This window comes from Dasypus novemcinctus, chromosome 19, assembly GCF_030445035.2.
Source record: "Dasypus novemcinctus isolate mDasNov1 chromosome 19, mDasNov1.1.hap2, whole genome shotgun sequence".
Taxonomy (NCBI): Eukaryota; Metazoa; Chordata; class Mammalia; order Cingulata; family Dasypodidae; genus Dasypus; species Dasypus novemcinctus.
In genome coordinates, this window is record NC_080691.1 from 42,941,848 (window position 1) to 42,952,928 (window position 11,081).

Consider the following 11,081-nt stretch of genomic DNA (forward strand, 5'->3'; position numbering starts at 1 on the left):
GTAAAAGGTGTTGCCCTGTATGTACAGTGGCAAGGCACTTTCATTGCTTCCTCTTTGTCCACATCCTTTCTTTCTTTTTTTTTCTAATTTGTAATTTTGTCTTCAAAAATTTTAGATCTCAGTAACTCACATACACAATATAGGGGAACCCCAGATATCCAACAACAAATCCTTTTCCCTTTCCCCAGCAATGATCTCTACATGCTCATGTTATATTTGCTGAAGTTGATGTACAAATTTTGACGCATTGCTATCAAACATGGCTCAATTTTGGTTTATATTTTAGACTGTACAAATTCTAAATTTTTAGTTTCCTTATGTTTTACATTATAGTTTACATTTTAGTTTATAGACTTTTATATACTTCAGATGTAAGTTTATGTGTCCATCATTGCATGATCTTGTGGAGTACTTCCATTGCCCCCCAGTTGCCCTGCTTTTCATCCATGCTATACGTCTCACACCTCCCCTCAGGGCACATCATAACACTTAATTTTCACTACTTTAAGAACCAGCTTTACAGATACTGCAACAATGCTGAGGGCTTGACATACTAGACTGCCCTAACTAATTGGGAGCCAACAATCCTGTCAAGAGACACAATTCCCTCCCTTTGGGAACATCGGGTCTCCCCAGGATGTGAGTATACCTTCACATTCATTGTATGGGTCTCCGCCCAATGATACAACACACTGTGACAAAATGAGCACTCACATACTCTCTAGAAGCTTGCCGCTGTACTAGATGCCCCCCATTTAAGCACCTTAAACACATGATCCTTCCTTATTATATTTTCTAAGAAGTTTTTTCAACAGTATAGTTTCAACCATATAGCTGACACTCTCCCATATTCAACGGTTGCCCCCAGCCCACCCCCCAATTCCTTGGGTCATCTGACCCATCTTCCCAACACAAACCCCCATCTAGCCCACAAAGCCCCAAGCAAAATTATCCTTATGCACCCATCTTATCCCTTCCCTGTACAAATGTTTACCTCCAGTTTATCATAGACTTCACCGATGTAGGCATCAGCTCACAATATTCCTCTCCCCCCTAAGTTTCTTTAAGCCCATCATCCAGTCTTTAGCTCTCTGAGACAGCTCGGTTTGCTTGTTTCATATCAGATGGGTCATGTAGTATTTGTCCGTCAATGCCTGGCTTGCTTCACTCAACGTAAGGTCCTCAAGATACATCCATGCTATCACATGTGTTTCTACTCTATTCCTTCTTATAGCTGTGTAGTATTCCAATGTATGTATATACCATGTTTTATTTATCCATTCATCCATTGATGGGCATTTGGGTTGATTCCAACTTTTGGCAGCAATGTATAATGCTGCTATGAACATTCGTGTACATATATCGCTTGTGTCCTTATTTTCAAATCATGTGGGTATATATCCAGCAGTGGAAGTCCTGGGTCATATGGCAAATCTATAGCTAACTTTTTGAGAAACTGCCAAAGAGTCCTCCAGAATGGCTTGATCTTTCTGCATTCTCATCAGCAGTGGATGAGAGTTCCCATTCCTCCACATCCTCTCCAGCAATTGTAGTCTTTTATTTTTTCATACCTTCCAGTATTATGAAAGTAAGATGGTATCTCATTGTAGATTTGATTTGCATTTCCCTAATAGCTAGTGATTTTGAACATTTTTGCTTGTGCTTTTTAGCCATTTGTATTTCTTCTTTGAAGAAGTGTCTGTTCAAATATTTTCCCCCTTTTTTAAAGGGGTTGTTTGTCTTTTTATTTTCAAGATATAGGAGTTCTTTATATATATAGGATCTAAGTCTCCTATCAGATATATGGTTACCGAACACTTTTTTCCCATTGTCTAGGCTCTCATCAATTTCATGACAAACTCTTTCGAGGTGCAAAAGGCTTTAATTTGGAGGACGTTCCATTTATCTATTTGTTCTTTTGCTGCTCGTGTTTTGGGTGTGAAGTTCATGAAGCCATTTCCTATTACAAGGTCCTGTAGATGCTTCCCTACATTGTTTTCCAAGGTTTTTATGGTCTTGGGCCTTACATTTAGGTCTTTGATCCATCTTGAGTTGATGTTTGTATAAGGTGTGAGATGGTAATCCTCTTTTCTTCTTTTGCATATGGATATCCTATTCTCTAGAAACCATTTGTTGAAGAGGTCATTCTCTCCCAGTTTCGTGGGCTTGGTGACCTTGTCAAATATCAGATAACTGTATATATGAAGATGTATATCAGAACTCTCAATTCGGTTCCATTGGTCAGTGTGTCTATTCTTGTGCCAATACCATGATGTTTTCACTACTGTAGCTTTGAAGTATGTTTTGAAGTCAAGTAGTGTGATTTCTCCTGTTTCATTTTTCTTTTTCAATATGTCTTTGGCTATTCGGGATGTCCTTCCTTTCCAAATAAATTTCATAGTTAATTTTTCTATTTCATTAAGAACACTGTGTTAATTTTTATTGAGATTGCATTGAATCTGTAGATCAGTTTTGGTGGGATAGACATCTTAATAATATTTAGTCTTCCTATCCATGAACAGGGAATATTCTTCCATTTGTTTAGGTATTCTTTGATTTCCTTGAACAGTTTTAGGTAGTTTTCTTTATATGTCTTTTACATCTTTGGTTAAATTTATTCCTAGGTATTTGATAATTTATTTACTGTTGTGAATGGTATTTGTTTCTTGATTTCTTCCTCAGATTGCTTATCATCAGTGTACAGAAATTATATTTATTTTTGTGCATTGATCTTATACCCTGTGACTTGACTGAACTCATTTATAAGTTCTAGAAACTTTGTTGTAGACTTCTCAGGGCTTTCTATGCATAGGATCATGTCATCAGCAAATAGTGAAATTTTGACTTTTTCCTTTCCAATTTGGATGCCTTTTATATCTGGTTCTTGCCTCAGTGCTTGAGCAAGTACTTCTAACACAATCATAAATAGAAGGGGTGATAGTGGACATCCTTGTCTTGTTCCTGATCTTAGAGGGAAAGTTTTTAGGATTTCATCATTGTAAATGATGTTAGCTGTGGGTTTTTCATATATACCCTTTATTATGTTCAGGAAGTTTCCTTCTATTCCTACCTTTTACATTGTTTTTATCAAGACAGTGTGCTGTGTTTTGCCAAATACTTTCTCTGCATCTATAGGTATGATCATGTTTTTTTCTTCAATCTGTTTATTTGGTGTATTACATTAACTGATTTTATGTTGAACCATCCTTGCATACCAGGAATGAAGCCAACTTTGTCGTGGTGTATAATTTGTTTAATGTATTGTTGAATATGATTAGCAAATATTTTGCTGAGCATTTTTGCATCTAGGTTCATTAGAGAAATTGGTCTGTAATTTCTCTTTCTTGTGGTGTCTTTGTTTGGCTTTGGTATTAGGGTAATGGCATCATAAATTGAATTAGGCAATGTTTCTTCTATTTCAATTTTTTGGAAGAGTTTAAGCAGAAATGCTGTTATTTCTCTCCCAAAAGTTTGGTAGAATTCACCTGTGAGGCTGTCTTGCTCAGGACTCTTCTTAGTTGGGAGATTTTTAATGACTGATTCTGTGTCTTTACTTGTGACGGGTTTGTTGAGATCATCAAATTCTTTTCTCAATATATACTGCTTATGTGTTTCTAGAAATTTGTCCATGTCCTCTAAATTGTCTTTCTTATTAGAATACAGTTTTTAAAAATATCCTCTTATGATAGTCTTTATTTCTGTGGGGTTCCTGTTGATATCACCCTTCTCATTTCTTATTTTTTGAATTTGCATCTTCTCTCATTTTTTCTTTGTTAGTCTAGCTAAGGGTTTGTCAATTTTATTGATCTTCTCAAAGAACCAGCTCTTGGTTTTGTTTATTTTTTTAGTGCTTTCCTATTTTCTATTTCATTTAGTTGTGCTTTGATGTTTGCTCTTGCTTTCTTTCCTCTTTTTTTCTGGGGTTAGTTTATTGTTGTTTTTTTAAATAATTCCTTCAATTGTGTATTTAGTTCTTCAATTTTAACACTTTTTTCTTTTTTGATGTATGAATTTATGGCTATGAATTTCCCTCTCAGTACAACTTTTGCTTCATCCCATAAGTTTTGATATGTTGTGTTATCATTTTCATTAGTTTCAAGGTAGTTATTGATTTCTGTTGAAATTTCCTCCTTGACCCACAGTTTTTCTAAGAGTGTGTTGTTTAAATTCCATTTCTTGGTGCAAATCTGGGCCTCTCACCCTTTTGGATTTCCAGTTTCACTCCACTGTGTGGTCAAAGAAATTATTTTGCATGACTTCGATCTTTCTGAATTCATTGAGACTTTCTTTGTGGCCTAGCATATGGCCTTTCTTGGAGAATGATCCATGTGCACTCGAGAAGAATATATATCCTGCTGTATTTGTGTGCAATGTTCTGTATATGTCTGTTAGGTCCAGATCCTCTCATATATTGTTCAAAGTCTTTGTTTCATTATTGATTCTTTTTGAGATGATCTGTCCAATGGTGATAGTGGTGTGTTAAAGTCTCTACTATAATTGTTCACATATCTATTTCTTCACTTAGTTTCTCCAGTGTTTTCCTCATGTATTTGGAGGTGCCCTTTTTAGAGGCATAAATGTTTATGATTGTTCTTTCTTCTTGAAAGACTCTTCCTTTCAGTAATATATAGAGTCTAATTTGTCACTCACAACAGATTTGGATTTAAAGTCTATTTTGTCTGATATTAATATAGCTACTCCTGCCCTTTTTGGGTTATTGTTTGCCTGTAAGATTGTTTTCCAGCCATTTACTTTCAATATCCTTGAATCCCTGGGTCTAAGATGAGTTTCTTGTAGACAACATGTAAAGGAGTCATATTTTTTAATCCTATCTTCCAATCTGCATGTCTTAACAGGTGAATTTAAACCATTGACATTTAGTGTTATTACTTTCAAGAAATTACTTATATTAGCCATATTTTCTTTGGATTTGTGTTTGTCTTATGTTGTTTGATTTTTTCTCTTTTTGTATTTTTACTTGTTCTTACACTCTCCTCCTACTCTGTCTCTCCTGTTTTTTTTCTTTCCTCCTGCAAAATGCCTTTTAGTATTTCTTGAAGGGCAGTGTTCTTGTTGGCATTTTCTCTTTGTTTCTGTTTATCTGTGAATATTTTCAACTCTCCATAATTTTTGAATGTCAGGTTTGCTGGATAGTGTATTCTTGGTTGGAAATTCTTTTCTTTTAGTATCTTGATTATGTCATACCACTGTCTTCTTGCCTCCAAGATTTCAGATGAGAGATCAGCACTTAATCTTATGGACCCTTTCTTTTATGTGATGGTTCTCTTTTCTCTTGCTGCTTTTAGTATTTTCTCTTAGTCTTGAGCATTGAATAATTTGAGAAGTATATGCCTTGTGGTAGGCCTGTTGGGATTTATGCTGTTTGGGGTGCATTGTGCTTCCCGAACATGTACACACATCTCCCTCAATAAGTCTGGGAAGTTCTCAGCCATTATTTCCTCCAACACCCTTTCTGTCTCCTTTCCTTTCTCTTCTCCTTCTGGGATGCCTATAATGTGTATGTTTGTGCATTTTGCATTGTCATTCAGATCCCTAAGTCCCTGCTAGATTTTTTCTATCTTTTTATTGATAAATTCTACTATCTGTTTGATTTCAGATGTGCTGTCTTTGACACCACTAATTCTTTCCTATGACTCTTCAAATCTGCTGTTATTTGCCTAGAGTGTATTTTTGATTTCTTGGATTGTGCTACTGATCCCCATTATCTCTGTTATCTCTTTGTGCATGACCACAATTTCTTCTGTATGCTCTCTATGTGTTTTCTTAATATGCTTAATCTCTTCCCTCACATTGAATTGGTCCATGATGCATGTTTTGAGAGCTTTAATTACTTGTTTGATGTTCCACTTCTTTTCTTGGTTTTTAGTTTGTTCACTGGATTGGGCCATGTTTTCCTGATTATTGGTATGGTCTGTAGTTTTTGCTGTTGTCTGGCCATCATTTTATCCTGTTGGGTTTATTCTGTTGATTAACTTCTTCATCTAGTCTTGGGGTTTAATTGTTATTTTTGTATTTATGTTAAGTCTTGTCTTTGTCACTTTGTTCTTTTTATTCTATTTTCTTGTTGTTGGCTAAGTTCCCTTGAAAGAAAATAATAGGTACAGAGAAAACAAAAGGAGTAAGAAAAGAAAAATATAATCAGTGTTTTGATAGCGAATGTTAGCAGAAGAAACATGTAAGACCTAGGAAATTGTATATAGAACTCATGTGAGCTGTGTATAGTTATAGCCTTAAAAAAGTGGAGTACATATAATGTGATATTAAACTGAATATGGGAAGGAATATACTATGAATTAAAAGAGCAGTGTGTTTTGGAGAGGGAAAAAGAAAAAAGACAGGACAATAATACAAGGAGTGCATAAATGATAGAAAATAGATTAGATGTATCATAGATAAAATTCAGAAACATTAGGGGTTAAACAGAGAGGTGGAATGAAAGAAAAACAATAAAAGATGGAAGACAGAATGATGTAATGGAAAGGGAATAGCACTGGTTGCCAAATTCAGTATACAAAGAAAAGAGAAAATTGAGGATGAAGAAACACAGCAAATAAGAAATGTAGCCTGCAGCACTAATATTAAAAAAAAGAAAGAATAGGAAAAAAAAGCAGAGCAAGGAAAAGAGAAGGGAGGAAAAAGAAAAAGAAAAAGAAAAGAAAAATGGGCTGGGGAGGGGGGATAAAGAGGAAGAAAATCAAGAAAACAAACCATCAAAAAATACCAGACAAGGCTTCAGGCAAAGAATTCTCTTTGCAATTGACTAAATTGTTTAGGTGTCTGACCTTCCCCCTTTCTCCTTTCCTCACTTTCTTCTCTCCCAAGGCAGCAGGAAGGTTGTGTGAGAGCTCCTGTAAGAAATCCCAATGGGTCCCTGGTGAACCAACTCACCTGAGAAAATAATGACTTAATTTCTTGAGAGAGCACCCATCCCTTGCCAGGAACCTTAAATATGCTATTGGAAGCCTGTGAAGCAAGTCCTACTGTCCCTCTCCCTTAGGTGTGCTACACCTTCTCTCAGACCAAGTTTCCGATCTCAGGTTGTTTAGGTAAATTGGGCTCTCTCACCAGAATTGCCTCTCCTCTCTTCCTAGGCTCTCCCCAAGTCAGCTGATATACTCCTCCAAACTCAATAAAAAGTGGGGGGACCAGAAAATTGAACCTGCTCTCCTTGACTCCTCTGCACCTCCCACCTAAACTGTCCCACTCCTGGAGTTAGTCTGTGACCAGAGGGGTAGGGCAATGCCAGATTTCCAGGAGTGCTGAGCTCGGGAAACAGAGGTCCAGGAAAATGTGGACTTGGGGTATGTAGGTCTGTGAAATGTGGGCCAGGGGGTTCAGGGGACAGAGGCTTGGGATTCATGCATTTGGGAAACATAGGGCTTGGAAACTCCACCCCATGGCCAGCAGTTCTCAGTGATCACTAGGGCTCTTAGCCCTAGGGTGAAGGGATTTACCTCCCCACGGCTTCCAAGTTCAGTGTTAGAAACCCACAGTTCTACCTTGAGCAAACACCAGTTCTGCTGCAGTCTCACCAGATCGATGTCCGGACACCTTCTACCCTGCAGGTTCCCTAAAAAGCCTGCTCTGTCATGACTTCATCACCACACAGCTGGTCTTTTGTAAGAGAGATGATGACGGTGTACTTAGACACCATCTTGCCCTGCCTCTTCTCTCTTCTTATTGCCATTCCCAAGATGATATCATCCAACCTCATGGAGACACAGGTGGGACATGGACCATGGATATTTTTGGAATGAGAGTGGCAAGGCTCTGAGGCTGAAGAACCTAACTTTATTCCACTGAGAAATGGAGTTTAGCCATGACCAGCAGGGGTGCTGTGGGTCTTCCCAGGAAATACAGTAGGTGCTAAAGTCTTGTAATCTCCCAAACTCCCTAGGGCTAGGGTGTGGGGGCCTTTGATGAGCAGGGCTCCAGAGCCAGATCCTGTGCACTGGTCTGTGAAAGGTCTCAGCAACTGCATCCACTATACCCTTCTACAGGGAAAAGCTTGAATTTCACTAATCAGACCTCACAGTTTAAAGAAAGAAACTCAAGCTTTAACTGGTGCTTAAGATGAAGCAGATGTGCCAGAAGAGGAAACAAATTTGTATGACCAGCCCCTCCACTTTCAGGGCAGTGAAGAAGATGAGAGACCTGGGCTAGCCCAGTCCCGGTTCAAGGCCTCAGAGGCTGTGTCCACCATGGCCTGGACTCCTCTCCTCCTCCTACTCCTCTCTCACTGCACAGGGGAAACAGAATGTAGGGCTTCCAGGCAGCCCCTCTAATTGTGTCAGTACCAGTGAGTCTGATGTCTTGGAGGCTCAACCTCATCCCACCCTATTACCCAAGCATGTTATGTGTTTGCTGTATCCATCTCCCAATCTCCACTGACTCAGTTGTCCTCCTTCTCTGCATCCCTGGGCACTTCTGCCAGACTCACCTGTACCATAAGCAGTGGGTTCAATGTGGGTGACTTCAGGATATGCTGGAGCAGAAACCAGGGAGCACATCCAAGTATCTCCTGAGCTAACAACACTGACTTAGACAAGCACCAGGGCTCTGGAGTCCGCAGCTTCATCTCTGGAGCCAAAGCAGCCTTGCCCAGTTCAGGGCTTTTGCTCATCTCTGGGTTCCAGCCTAAAGATGAGGCTGAATATTACTGTGATATGTGGCAAGATGGCACCATGCTCTAGACCCATGGTATGTGGGACCAAAACCTGCTCTTGCTTTTACTACATTATGCAATCAGCCCTTGCAGTGACTCACACCAAGTCTAACTTAGCAGATGATGCCTGTTGTCACTTTTTAGCAACTGTCAGCTTTCCTTATACCCATTTCATAGCAAATGTCATATCATTATTTCCAGTTCAAATTTTAAATTATTCCATTGCTAACAGATACATACCCTGCTATAATTTTCATAGAAAGGGATTCCTTGCTCAGAGCAAAGACTTTCTCCAAGAAGAGGCTAGAGGTGGCTGAGGTAGGTAGCTTCCAGCTCTGTCCAGCTCTGGTTTTAGGAGTAACTCCAAAATTCTTTTGGTCTGAATTTTTGATCTTTGATTTAGGTTAAAATACCAATATGCAGAAAAAAAATTTTATTTTATATGGTAGCAATGAACCTTTGAAATGTGGAAATATCTACCAATACCATACACAATAGCATTAGAAATATGAAATGTGTAAGATTTAAAGTTGGCCAAAAGCTAAAAATTGCCTAGTCTGAAAGTTATAAAGAATTGCCATGTGAAATTAAAGAGGACCAAAGTGGTTCAATAAAGTTACTTTATTGATCAGAACCCTTAATAAGATGAGGTTATCAGTTCTCCACAAGGAGATCCAGAGACTCAATGCATGGACTTTGGATTGAAGATTATTGTAATGAATGAAAGGGTGGAAAACCTTTGTGATGACATGGAACATATTTTTTTTTACAAAGAAGGAAATGTAATGATAGCATTGGGACAAATGTGTTCTAATTCAAGATCACTTGACTATCTGAAGTCGGGGAGGTGTGGGAAGTGGCTTTTGGAGTCTGGAAACAAAAGTTTTGTGTTGCAGTCACAAGGTGAGCTTTGGGAAAATGATGTTAGTCAGGGAGGAGACACAGGCCAGGGGAAGGACACAGTGATTTGGGGGCTGATTGGTAGCATGGGGGTAAATGGTCCTCAGACTGGGTGCTACTGTGTACTGAGCTGTGGTCTCACCTGAAAACCTGTTTTACTTATTATAATCAGTATATTTATTATAGATCTGTTTAGAATCTTTTCATTTCTCCTTGAGTCATTTTCAGTAATTTCCATGTTTCTATTATTTCTTCCATTTCATTGGTGTTAACTAATTTGTTATGAATTTGCTCTGCCTGGAGAGGCTGCCAGTTCTTTTCAGCCCTCAGCTGAGGTTTCTCACATTAGTCAGTCATCACAGTATCTTCAGGTAAAGCTGCAGTTTTTGTGACATTCCAGAAATTGTAGTGGAACTATAGTGTCACAGAGAACCACTGACAAACTTCACTGATTCTGGAAATATGAAATCAACCAGAGCTATATTAAGACTACCCTTTTGTCTTTGATTTAGCTTTCTGTTTTGTGAAATGAACATTGAGCAGTAGAGATTTGCTGAGTTCCCATTACTGCTTGAATTTAGTAACACTTATTATTATTTTCCTAATAACAGTATTTTTCCATGACATAGGCAGGAAGAGGGTGACCTAATTTTTCTGGCTTTTTATTTTTAAGACTTCTATTCTATTGTCTATCTTTTATTAGCTTTTTAACATATTGTGTTTTCTTTTCTCTTTCCCTCTCTCATCATAATGCAGGCCTTTTAATTCTTAGTATATTCTTCATCATATTAAGTTTGCCATTTCATTGTAGGTACTCTACTTTTTCATAACTCTACACAACTTACATGAGTTTAATATTCATTCTCCTAGGTTTTACGTAGCTCTTCGTGTAACGTTTATTATCAATAATACTATTATACTTTTCCTTTTCTTACCCCTTTTGATTTCCCAGTCTGTAATATGTTCCTTCAAGGGAATTTAGACAATAAGAAGGAAATAGAATGAGAAGAACAATGTGTCAAAGAAAACTTAACACATTCACACACACAGAGCACTTAAATAAAACCTGAGCATAGATGGAGAAACAAATCAATTGAATGAACTCCTCAAGATAAAATGATAACTAGACAGCAACAACAACAAAAATAATTACAAACCATACCAATAATCAGGAAGACATGGCCAGTCCAATGAACAAACTAAAAACCAGGAAGAGGAGTAACATTGAACAACTAATCAAGCTGTCCAAATAAATATCATGGGCCAAATTAACAAGGTAAAGGAAGATATTAAGGCTATTAAGAAAATGTTCTGTGGCATACTGAATAAATTGTAAACATACAGAAAAAAACAATGAATATGATGGTGTTGAATGGCATAATCAAAGAAATCAAAATACACTCACAACAAATAACAGCAGATTTGAACAGGCAGAGGAAAGAATTAGTGATGTGGAAGACAGTACATCTGAAATCAAACATTTACCAGAACTGAC